Source organism: Equus asinus, chromosome 2 (assembly GCF_041296235.1).
Source record: "Equus asinus isolate D_3611 breed Donkey chromosome 2, EquAss-T2T_v2, whole genome shotgun sequence".
In the NCBI taxonomy this organism is placed as follows: domain Eukaryota; kingdom Metazoa; phylum Chordata; class Mammalia; order Perissodactyla; family Equidae; genus Equus; species Equus asinus.
Genome location: NC_091791.1, coordinates 23925157 through 23938029, shown reverse-complemented (window position 1 = coordinate 23938029; position 12873 = coordinate 23925157). Strand labels below are relative to the sequence as shown.

General features: G+C 39.4%; 1 protein-coding gene across 7 annotated transcripts in view; it reads right to left on the bottom strand.

The window, feature by feature from the left end:
- The window catches only part of SORCS1 (sortilin related VPS10 domain containing receptor 1), a 475161-nt gene that overhangs the window by 219988 nt on the left and 242300 nt on the right, over positions 1–12873 (bottom strand). The gene's annotated exons all lie outside the window — the stretch shown is intronic.

The window sequence follows — 12873 nt, the reverse complement described above, 5'->3', positions numbered from 1 at the left end:
ATCATGTGAGTGGTTAACATTTGCATTTAAATTGAATTGGTAAAAATTAAAACTCCATCTCTCTACTGCTCCTTAATGTACGCACATTGCATGAAGAATGTGGGTAATTTTAAAAGATTAAGAGATCAGGATGTCCCTTGACTTGACCAAAGAAATAAGGAGCTTTTAGTGAGAGTTGATATTTGCAAACTTTTGCTTTATCTTTGGCACAGTGGAAAAGCAGGTTCTCCTGATTTATCTACAAACTGTGTTTTCTTTCATGAGTCATAGAAAATATGGTGGGTCAGTCCCTCCAAAGGTCATTCAGTCTTTTCCTATTATTTAAGAGTAAGAAAATGTCTTAATAATAAGCAAAATTTCACAGTCTTATTCAGTGGCCTTTTCTACTGTTAAGCAACCTGGACTTTGGAAGACATTACGTCTTGGCACTAATGCTATCTTTTTAGAGATGTTCTCATCTTTATCTAAACATTGATCAATAACTTATCAATTCAGATTAAATAAATAAACCTTAATCATCTTCTCCATGAAAAAGTATTGTGTATTTCAGAATTGTAGTCATTACAACTTTCTTCAGCAGGAAATGTTATCTGTATTTAAAGAAAGTGGTTGAGAGAACTTAAGTTCAAAACTTAAGTTCAAAGACAACAGGTGATAAACAGCCAGCTAGGTATTCTGGCCCTAAGCCCTATGTTATTTACATTATACCACAGCTTTTTTTTTTTTCAATTTAAAGGAAACAGATATACCTCAGCTTTCTTTTTACATATAAGTGATTTCCAATGCAATTCATTCATTCATTCATTCACATTTGTAGAGCTTCTAAAATGTACCAGGCCTTAGATACAACACATTGCCCCTACTCTCAAGAATCTAACAGCTTTACTTGAGAGGCAGAAATATAAAGTTATAATATAAGTGCAATGACAGAGATAAGAATTAACAAGGCTTAGACAATAAAGTCGGTTTAATCAGAAAAACACAAAAATGTAATCATTTTAATTCATTTCTGATGTTACAAATTCTTACAGGTCATAAAAACTAAACAGAAGAAGTTTGTTTTAACGATCTCATCACCATGTATTAAAAGCTTACTCTGGACCAGGCACTGGAAAAAGAAAGCTGTATAATATGTGATCCTGGAATGAAGGAATTTAAAATTTATTCTGGCTAGGGATCTGGGGCATTTTCCCCTGAAATTTACATATATTATATATAAATATTATAGATAATATAATATTATTATAACTACATATATTATATATGTATATATTACAAATAGTCAATACTTTATAGAATTTAGATGGTATGCCAAATTACTACAGTGTTATGCAAAGCTTCTTGGAAGAAGTACAGACTTTGAAAATAGAAAATGGGTAGGACTTTAGAAAAGGGAGGTGGTAAAAGTATCATCAAATCAGTAAACCAGAAGGTGCCAGTGTAACCCAAAGTATAACTGCCTTTCTTCAGGATCAGTGTGTGCTCTATTCCAATCAAACACTGGCTTCATAACCAAGAATACTTGAAGGGCATTCCAGAACTCTTTCACAGGAGATTTTACCCATGAACCACAACAGACTTCTTTAAATCCTCCTTCCACATTCCTCTTTTTCTCCTCAAACTCATTCTGATGTGAAATTTCCTCCTACTCTCTAAGAAATAGCTGAGACTTCTTTCCTTACTCAGTCCAACCTTGGTGTTGGGCATTTTTTTCCATTCTTACCCTGGCTTTACTTGGGTAAGTAAGAAGTAAGAAGGGTAGGAAGAGAACTTTCTCTTACTAGAACCTGCTTGTCTCCAAAATTTCACTAGACTTTCTTTAGCTCCTTTTATTGGATAACTGCTTCTATTCATTATTGTGAACCATACGCACAAGTTCAAGAAGTAACAGATGCAAAATCTATCTAGGCGGGTAACGGGAGGAGGATGGAATGTGCAAACACTGCTACATTAATAAACTTTCCTAGAGATAGATGGAAATCAGTAGGACTATGTGGGAGATGAGAGAATGGTTCAATTTTCCTAGTGAGATAACGAGAAAGGGGGTTAAAGAAGTAGAGACCAGTCTATACAGGGGTGATAATCAGTTTCCTATAATTTATATTAACTTGTTCCCTGAGCTACTCTACTCAATGAATATTTTTACATTAAAAAAAAGATACTCTACAAGGGCAAACTGTACATTTGTATGTGTGTGTGTGTGTGTGTGTGTGTGTGTGTGTGTGTGTGTTTAATTGGAATCCCAACGTGATAAGATAATGGAGTAACTACCTCAGATTTACATTAGGAACATTTTTCAGAGACCTTAATTGTAAGGTCTCTTTTTTTTTTTTAAAGATTTTATTTTTCCTTTTTCTCCCCAAAGCCCCCTGGTACATAGTTGTGTATTTTTAGTTGTGAGTCCTTCCAGTTGTGGCACGTGGGACACCACCCCAGCATGGCCCAATGAGTGGCACCATGTCCACGCCCAGGATCTGAAGTGGCGAAACCCTGGGCTGCTGAATCAAAGCGTGCGAACCCAACCACTCGGCCATGGGGCCGGCCCCTACAATATCTTATTGGACACTGTTCTCTTATTATAACATCACCAACCCAGATCCTTCAAGATATATGCCATTATTTTTTGTGCTATCTCCTGTCTCTTGATTGTTCAAAGCTCAAAAACGGAATCAAAATTTGTTAATTCTCAATTCCAGCACAGCTACATGTTTAAGCATTATGGCATTGTAATAATCAACAAATAGTAAGAGAAAAAGTGATGCATTTCCACACACCCAAAATGACATAGACTAGCAGTTGTCTAAGGTTGTCTCACAGAACTAGAATTAGATGGAGCACTGGCATATGTCATCAGTAAAACTAACGATCAGCTGGGATACATTGGTACAATGGTACAGAAGTGAAAATATCTGATGCTTACAAACCAGGTGGTGAATAGTTACTGCACCAAGTTCTCTGAGTAATGCTCCTGCCAGCCTCACCACATGGTCTCTCCCTTGGAGACCTCCTAGATCTCCTCACATTCCAGCAATCAAAAGATTGAGGGCTGGCACAGCAGAGGTCCTCAAGAAACCTGCTGTAGGGCTAGGATGAGTACCTGTTTGGATTGGTCAGTGCCTATGCTAATCAGCCTGAGCCCCAGTGAAGGAGACAGTGACTTCGGAGGAGGCACTGCACTCTGGAAGGCAATTCCTAGTGCCCATCTGCAAACTCCCCTTCACAGCTAACAGATGCTTCCAGTTATCCTTGCATGGTCCACTGTAGGAACTGCAGTGTCCTAGGAACGTGGGCTCTGAAGAGCAGAGGAGAGACAGACAGTTGAGCATCAGGCTGGCTGGTGAGCAAAGTACTAGCTGTTAAATATTTTAAGTATCATCCCTAGGTACAGGGGAGAGGAGTGTTATCCAAGATCAAAAATGTTAGGAAATGCTCGATTAGGCAAAATTTAATGTTCCTTTGCTTCAGAACTTATAAATTTTATTATTCTTATATACATACATAAATTTTATCATCCTAACATATACTGTGAACCTCTTAAACGCATATGTAATGAAGTATTTTCCAAACACATTTGATTATAGGATCCATTCTTGAGAGATATGTAATGAGATTAGTGTTCTGAGCAACATATTTTGGGAAAGAATATCAAAGACAAAATAAAGAAAGCAAAAGAAAGATTATGGATGTTGGTTTCATAAGAAAAGGGGAATAATAAAAATATTTAAAACAAATCAAATTTGCAAAGAGAAATGCCAGCCTATGCTAACCATAAAATGACTTACTGTTGTTAAGGTGGGGGAAAAAAAAAGAAAAGAATCTTAAAAAAAATGTATCCTATGCAGACATATTTAAGATGCAATATAAGCAGCCTTGAATTCTCAATTTGTACCATTAATTTTAAAACATCCCAAAGCAAGCATCTTTTTTGCAGTTTTTGTTTACAGGTTGACTTATCTACAGATGAAAAACAGAGCTTCTGTCAACATCTATGTTGTGCCAGAAGAAGCGGAAAGCTTAAAAAATAAGCATTCCAGGAAAATAAATATGCAGGTGATTAAATCAAGGCATGTTTTTGCTTTTGATCCTTAATCTTTACCCTTGTACAAACAGCGACTTTTAGAATATTTGAAAGCATGTCTTTATTTCAATATTTACTATACACATAGAGCTGAGTTGCTCTGAGGGGTGGAGAAACCACATTCAAGGCATGGCACCTACCTGGCAAGACCATATGACCTCTTTGAGACAGCAAAGTCTCTCAGCACACTTGAAGAAGGGATCAATATGGGGCATGACTAGATTCCACCAGGAGTGGCAGAAATAAATGTGTGATTGGATTTCTTCTATTATAATCCTACACCATCAAATGATAAATAAATATGGAATCATTTGTAAACTAAATTAATCCATAAAAAGTGCTGAGCACAATGACTGGCATTTAATAAGCAATCTGTAAATGATAGCTTTTGTTCATTTTATCACTCATGTTTTCCTTGATTTTCTTTGCATTCTTTGCCCAACACCTACCAAAACCCATAACATGAAACCTCAAAGAAAATCTCAACCACTGAAAATGATTTAGCTTTAGTTTGCTTAGAAGAGAAGATATTCATGAAGCTATTGTTGTTAGTACCATGGAGTGGATTCGGACTCCTAGTGACCCTGTGTACAACACAGTGGAACCCTGCTTGGTCTTTTTGCGCCGTCCTCTCACCTTCCAGTGCTATATCAGACAATGGTCCGCTGCTATTCACAGGGTTTTCAGGGCCAGTTTTTTTCAGAAGTGGGTGGCCAAGTCCCTCTTCCTGGCCTGTCTTAGTCTGGAAGCTCCGATGAAACCTGTCCACCATGGGTGGCCCTGCTGGTATTTGAAATATCAGTGGCATAGCTTTCAGCATCACAGCAACATGCAGCTACCACTGGATGACAAGGGACAGACAGGTGGTGTGGTTCTCTGAAGGGAAACGAACCTGGGCCGTGGTGGTGAGAGCACTGAAGCTTAACCACTACACCACCAGGGCTGGTTTCTCGGGAAGCTATTACCATTTTTAAATGTAACCAAATTTAGTCTATCGTAGTTGAAAGGCTATGTGCCAGGGAGTTTTGCTTGGTACTTGTATCGAACAGGTAAAGGTAAGAAATAGATTTGAGAGTTAAAGATTCCACACTCTGCTTCTATAATAATTGTGCCAGGATTTCATTGCTGAATATTCTATAGTGCTTAAGAAACCCAACAGATAATAAAAACCAACGTTTATTGGGTGCTTACAATGTGATCTAAGCTCTTTACAAGTACTTGAAGTCAAACAGACACTCGCTAGCTGAGTAACCAGTCAGTGCCTGGTTTCCTCAACAAATAAACTGCAGACTTGCTACGGACATGGCACATTTACTGTTTTTATCTAATACCTTAGCTATATAATTGTGAGACGTCCAGCCCTTCATCTCTATGCTTTTTCTGCCCGTTCCCCACCCGCTGCCCACTCCAGCCTCGCTCTTCCCTTTACTTGGAAAGCTCTTTCCCTAAATACCCAGACAAATGGCCCCCTCACTTCTTTCTGGACACCAGTTATGCTATATGAAATAGCAAATCCTCTCCCCCAGCACACTCGATCCTCGTTGGCCTCTTCTATTTTCTCTTCATAATATTTACCCCTATCTGATAGATTTTTACTTACTTCCTCTTATAAAATAAAAAGTTTACATTCCCCCACCAGAATCCAAGCCCCATGAGAGGAGGAAAAATGTCTGTTTTTTTCACTGCTGTCTCCCTACCTCTCGGAAGAGGCCCGGACACAGCAGGCACTCTTGATTTGTTTTTGACTGACTGGCTGACTTGATAGATGCTTGCTCTTCTTTGTGGCCCACTGGATTCCTAAGATTCAAAATGAAGAACTCACATAGTCTGTCAAGGAACACTGCAGTCCCCACTTTAGCAGACACAATCAGCTGTGTGTGATGCAGTGGGACTAGCGTGGTGAGCATGTTCTGTGCTCCTCTATTTTTTAATCAAGAAACCTCTGCCTAAAACCCATTTCCTGACTGCTCTAGTGCCACAAGGGTAGGACATATCAACTCCCCAGTCCCCAGGACAGTGCTGGCACATCAGGTGCCTTCTGCATACGGAGGGTGAATGAATGCATGAAGCACTGGACACTCTCTGAACCATGGATGAGCCAGGCCACTTCCTCAAAAAGGCTTTAGAAAGTATCCAAATAACCTGACCTCCTCCTTCTCCACCTCCAGGCCCCAGAGAAGGAAGAAGCTCTACCCCCGTCATGCCAAACCACACTGCCAAGGTCACAAAACAAGGACTTGAGCTGTAGAGGGAAGCGTGGGGACAGGAAGCATGAAGGCATTACTCAAATCGGCGCCAACAAGATGTCCTGAAAGCGGAACAACGTTTACCTCTAAATCAAGCAACTGGGGAACAATGTTTACCTCTAAATCAAGCAACTGGGGAACAACGTGTACGTCTAAATCAAACAACTGGGGTTTCTGTCTTTTGTTTCTTTCCTAAAATCATTAAGAGCAGCCACTGTCATTGCTCCTAGTGCATTTGACGGCATAAAAATAGCTTCCAAAGCCAAAGGCGCACTGGCTGCATCGCAGACTCTGCTCCTTACTAACTTAGGATGCATGAGGTTAAAGCAGTGAGAATAATTTAGGGTTTGGAAAATGTTTGCGAGTGAGTCGACATTTAAATAACTTCATTATCATTCATTGACAGATTTTTTTTTTTACCTGTCAGTGCAATTGATATTTCTATTACCACGTTATAACAAACCCCTGCACATTTTAAATACAGTCACCCGATTCCATTAGTCTACCCACTGTCAAGAAAATATCTCCAAATCCATTTTTCATAATACGTTGAGAATATAATAGGCAATCTACATCAAACGATGACGTGGAGCTGAAGGAAATTGTCTCCTGCTTTCTAAGGATTCTGCCCTGAAATACGTGCGCCTGTCAGCCTAAACAGAGAATTTAAACGTGCTGCTGAGACATTAGGGTGCCCCGTGAGCTGGGCGAGCTTCCCTCTGTTTCTTGGATTCTCTGAGCTTTCCAGATTAACTTGCAGAATTAGAGGGAAGGGGGTTAATCACTGGGCTCAGGGGGAGGTGCGTCAATGTGATAATATTTCTACTCTGCCACATGTCACGGAATTTGGAATTTGTCACAAAAAAAGCTTTTATTTTTTAAATGTAATGGATGTGTACCATGTGTTAAGAAGTTGGAAAAGTTCTTTTTCATTTTTCTGATCTTTCTGTTCCATTGTCTTCTTTTCCTTGTTATATCATCAGGTTGCGTTCTTGATGTTTCTATCATACAGGGCAGTTGAGATAAGAAACTTGAATGTATTTTGATTGTGACCATCTGCATATTGCTCCAAGGAAGAGGTGGCAATGAGGTATACAAGACATTGTCACACACGCGCCATATTTTTCTGCTGTAGGTAAAATCGTTGGTCTATAATATGGAGAGTATTAAAGATAAGAGTTTACCTTTGCCTCTGAAACGTCTGCTAGTTCATTTTTTGAGTGTAAAAATAACCAAAGTTGATACTTGGTCTGACTACTTTGCTTCAGAAAGGAAAAGCAAATTAACTGAAGCAGAGGTCTCCTGGTGAGCTTTTTTGGAAGCAGGTACAGGGCAGAGTATTATCCTTAACTAGGTGATGTCCATGACTTCCTCCTTACACACACACACACACACACACACACACACACACACATGATTGTCTGTCCCCCAGTATCTTATTTGTCTCCTCCACTTCAGCTCTTCCCGCCCCGGGGCAGGCAATTACCATCTGCGCCATGGCTAGAACTTTTGCAGTAGTCTCGGCAAAACTACTACTTGCTTTTTCTCACAGATGCAGCCTCTCCCACACCTCCAGGTCTTTGCAAATGCAACATCAACTGCTGACAGACAAGCTGGTGGTGGGGAGGGCCGTGGGCACATAATTCCTTCTCGTCTTTCAACATTCTACTCCACAGTCCCCTTCTCTGGGATGCCTCTCCTGACAAGGCTGGTCAACTAGTGGACTTTATTTTTTCTTCTATGACATCCCAGACCCCTCTATACTGTATTGAAATTGTCGATGTTCACAGTTTTCTGTGCTAATAGACTATGTTCTCTGAAGGCAGGACTGGTTCATGTATATCCTTTAGTCCCCTTTCTGCCCATCAAAATTAACTTATCTACTTCAAGGCTGGACTCAAATGTCCCTTCCTTCACTGAACTTTCTCACATCCCTCTGCTGAGTGGAATGACCCTCTCCTTTATATCAATGTAACTCATTTGAACCTGTCCTATATTGCTTTTTATATTCTGCCATGTATTACCTTATATGGGTCTGATCTCCCCTACCTGATGGCCATCTACTAGAGAGCATGTTGCATTTATGTTTACTCCTCTGTCTCTCTCCAACACTGTAGCAGCTTCGTACAGTCCAGAAGGTGTTCAAACAATGTTGTCGATTGAATTGAACACACTACTCTTAAATGTTCTCTTCTATTACTAGAAAATATAATTTGAGACATTTCACATTTGGTTTTATTTTTGAGGACAATTAGCCCTGAGCTAACATCTGCTGCCAATCCTCCTCTTTTTGCTGAGGAAGACTGGCCCAGAGCTAACATCCATGCTCATCTTCCTCTACTTTATATGTGGGACGCCTACCACAGCATGGCTTGCCAAGCAGTGCCATGTCCACACCCAGGGTCCGAACCGGCGAATCCTGGACTGCTGAAGCAGAACGTGTGCACTTAACAGTTGCGCCACTAGGCCAGCCCCTCACATTTGGTTTTTGCATTTTTTTTTGAGAGGCTGAGAGAGCAAGAAAACTTCGCGGTTCCCTTCTGAGATTGTATAAGTCAAGAGTAATTATGAGACACAAATATAAGAAAATTTAGGGGCTTACTTAGGAAAAACTCATACAAATACATATGTAAAATGTATTATGTATTAATTTATTAAAATATTATATATAAAACAGCAATTAAAAACATAATATGCACTTAGTTATACAGGTAAATATAAACTTGGGAGGGGTGGGGCATGTCTGATCAGCTTTATAAAGGGTTCTCTCTTTTGATATAGCTCTAATCCCCAGGCACTTCTGACCCAACACATAGAGCTTCCATCAACATGCTGAGTGACATCCTCCTAGGCTGCATTATTCCATACCCATAACTGTACCAAATAGTTTATGAATAATAATAGTGAACATTTATTGAAAGTTTATGTTTAATTCAATTGAACATTTATTGAATACTTAAAACATACCACATTCTGGGCTAAGCACTTTACAAGGATTACATCATTTAATTCTCATAACATCCTATGAGTTAAGTACTGCTACAATCCACATTTTAGGGATGAAATTAAGACTTAAAGAGGATGACCAACTTGTGCAATGCCACACAGCAATAATAAGCAGGGCCTGGATTCAAACCCAGGCAGTCAGTCTCCAAAGCCAGCATGCTTAATACAAAGACACAGTGGCTCATCCATTCAAGTGTCGTGTTCTTTATAGATGGTAAAGATAGACAGTTTGGGGAAAAAAAATGAATTTCCAAGTGGAGCTCATAACTTAGATCACCTGCTTCTCATGCAATGAACAACCACTGTTTATAACATCTGCCAGTTATCATACTAAAGTCAATTCTCTATTTGTATGAGGACCCCTTGTCCAAGCATTTAACAAACCAAGGTATTGATGGTACTAGAGTACTGCAGACTTTCCCCCTAGTTGTGAAGAATGCACTGTACCAGACATGAAATGGCACATATATACATATCCCTTGTTTTAGAATCCTTGTCATAAAATTAATTTAAGCTGCAACTGCTCATTGTCATCTGCTATTTCTGCCTGAGGGCTTCACTGTCCTCTCATATGGTGCTTGGGTTGGCTGAAAGAGCACTGTGATTACTTTGCCTGGGAATGTGCAAAAGTAAGTAAAATACTTATCAAATGAAGTTAATGTTACTCTGTCCTCCAAAACATACATATGAAAATTATGAAAAAATGTATTCTGGAAGAATAAGCAAATAACATTTAGCAGTGACAATGGTATGTACTTGATTCCCTGATATGAAATGATTCAGTTATCCTAAAGTGTGGAAGTTGTTCTCTGCATGTCATGGTCTAAGGTTAGCTTGTTAGATTTTTTCTGTAGATGGTGGGAGCCCCAGCCTCACAAGACAAGTGTGTAACCTAGCTTTTGCTACCTTGAGTTTTCTCAAAGTTTAAGTGAAGTAGAAAATGAGTGAGTTACTTCCTCATATGTAACTTGAGAGGACTGGACCAGGTGCTCTCTAGCCTTGACTGTAACATTCATGAATTCCTATAGCCGCAGGAGTTTTAGGGAACTCTACATCCATAGTGAAGCCTACAACACACTTCTAAGAAGTCAGGCTTAGAGTTAACTATCATCCCACAATTGTAGGAGCCAACCAGGGACTAGAATGTCAAGACGGAGGTATATCCTCTTTGTTACATCCTGCCAGTTTTCACCTTAGCTTCTGTAAGAATGAAATGATTGAGGATGGTCAGAAAACATGGTCTGTTCGTTATTGCATATCATTGCAATATCTTAAAATATCACCATTTTTTAAAATTCCATTTTGAGGAAATGGAATGTTAGAGCTTCAATAAAGTCTTAAAGATGATTTCATCTCTATTCACTGTTTTTCATCTTCTTTTAAGGCAGTGGGATAGTTTAAGCTCTAATCTAATTATATATTAGACAGATATGGAGTTATCCTCATTGAAACACCTGTTGTCCACCCCAACCCACCCCACACACATCCTAGTTTCCCACTTTTAGCAACTCTTAAACATTTTCACACAACTTCTTGGGATCCATAAAGCATGGTTTCCACACAATAGAGTAAGTCCAACCTTATGATTTCCACAGATGAAGAAGCTGAGACTCAGGGTAGAGTAAGCCAAGCACTTAGTTGAGGCCCAAGTCATGAAGAGAACCCAGGTTTTCTGATTCTTGTGCTAAGACATTTCTCAGAATTACAGGTTATCAAATAGGGAAAAGTACCTTCATCTCATCAGAGAAAGAAAAACATTGTATAAATATAGCCTGGCCACCTTAGAATTAATCAATACTGTAAAAAAGGAACATGTACTATATATGAAAAAGTTAATTCTCCTCCAAAGCAAAAAACAAAACAAACAAACAAATAAAAATATCAGAGGCTGTGGGGCTGGCCTGATGGCAAAATGGTTAAGTTTGCACGCTCCGCTTCGGTGGCCTGGGATTTGCCAGTTTGGATCCTGGGCATGGACCTACACACCGCTCATCAAGCCATGCGGTGGCAGTGTCCCACACAGAAGAGCTAGAATGACTTACAAGTAGGATACACAACTTTGTACTGGGACTCTGGGGAGGAAACAAAAATACATAACAGAAGCTTAGATGTATAAGAAACTATGTACAACTATACTTTGGAATCACACCAAACTGAAAATTGTGGTTACATCTGGGAACAGGACCAAGACTAAGGATGGTAGTCCATGAAAGAGAATATTAAAATGAAAAATTACATATAATCCCTACAGAGAATGTATTCCAATATTTCTCATGGAACAGAGGTTTTTTCTAAAAGCCCAGAAACACTTCAGTCACTGATGTTTATCCCTCCAGTCTGCATACAGTGATAGCCAACTGACGTCCCAGAGGCAATAGCCCTTTCACAAAATCTGGATGGTCCAGTCAACTGGGGATGGAGCTCTAACCTACACCCTCACTCCAGGTCACACTGACATTTGTCCACAAGTACCCAGGAGAATTGCCAGGTCCCACTGCCTTCAGTTTTTCCAGTTTTACTTAAAAAGCAAAGCATTATTTCCTTAATCCAGGAAAAACTGGCAGTCCCATCCACAATTTTACCACAGTCCCTTCCCTGAATTCTTAAATGCTTCAAGATGAACACAGTATCAACTAAGACACTCAGATCCTTCTTTGCTTGCATCGTTCCATGGCACTGGTGGTATCTGAATACTTGATAACAGGTGCTCCAAAACGTTCACCAAAAGTCCAAGACTTTGATTCTTCATAACCAGACATAGTGTATAGCCTCTATGGACTTAATCTAATTATTAGAAACATAGTGTAGCAATATACAGTGACAGCCTATTCATTCATTCATTCATTCAATCATTCAACCATTATTTATGTTGTGTCTCCCATGTTCCAGGCCTTGTTCTGGGCACTGGAGACAAAACAGAGAAAGGGAAAAAAAGTAAAAAATTGCTGTTCTTGTAGAACTTAAACTCTAGTGGGAAGAGACAGATTATAAAGACATAAACAAATGTACAAATAATTTTTCAGGTGACAGTAAATACCATAAAAAAGGGAAACAGAATAAAGAAGATAGAGAGTGAAGATGGGGTGTACTACCTTATATAGAGTCAGAGAAGGCCTCTCTGATAAGGCATCTGAGAATAAATCTGAATGATGTAAGTGGGGAAGTGCATATGTTGAGAAAGAGTGGTACAGGCAGAGGGAAAAGCAAGTGCAAGGACACTAAGCCAGGTGCAAGTGTAGGGCCCGTGTAATTTGTATGTTGGGCTTCAAGGACTGAAATACTATGCACTTGAAAACGAGATTTCATCCCCCCCTAAACATCAGAAAACATTGCTTGATGGAGGTGAGTTGGTGGCATATAGTTTTGGAGAAAATTTATTTCTGATACCGTGACCCAGACTCTTCCTAAACTATTTTGGCCCTATAACTCATTATTCCTCACCCCACAAAGCCACCCAGATTAATTTTCCTCATACATCCCTGCTTTTCACCTTCCTATTTTTCAAACTACATTTCTCCTATTCTCTCAAAAATAATATGTCCT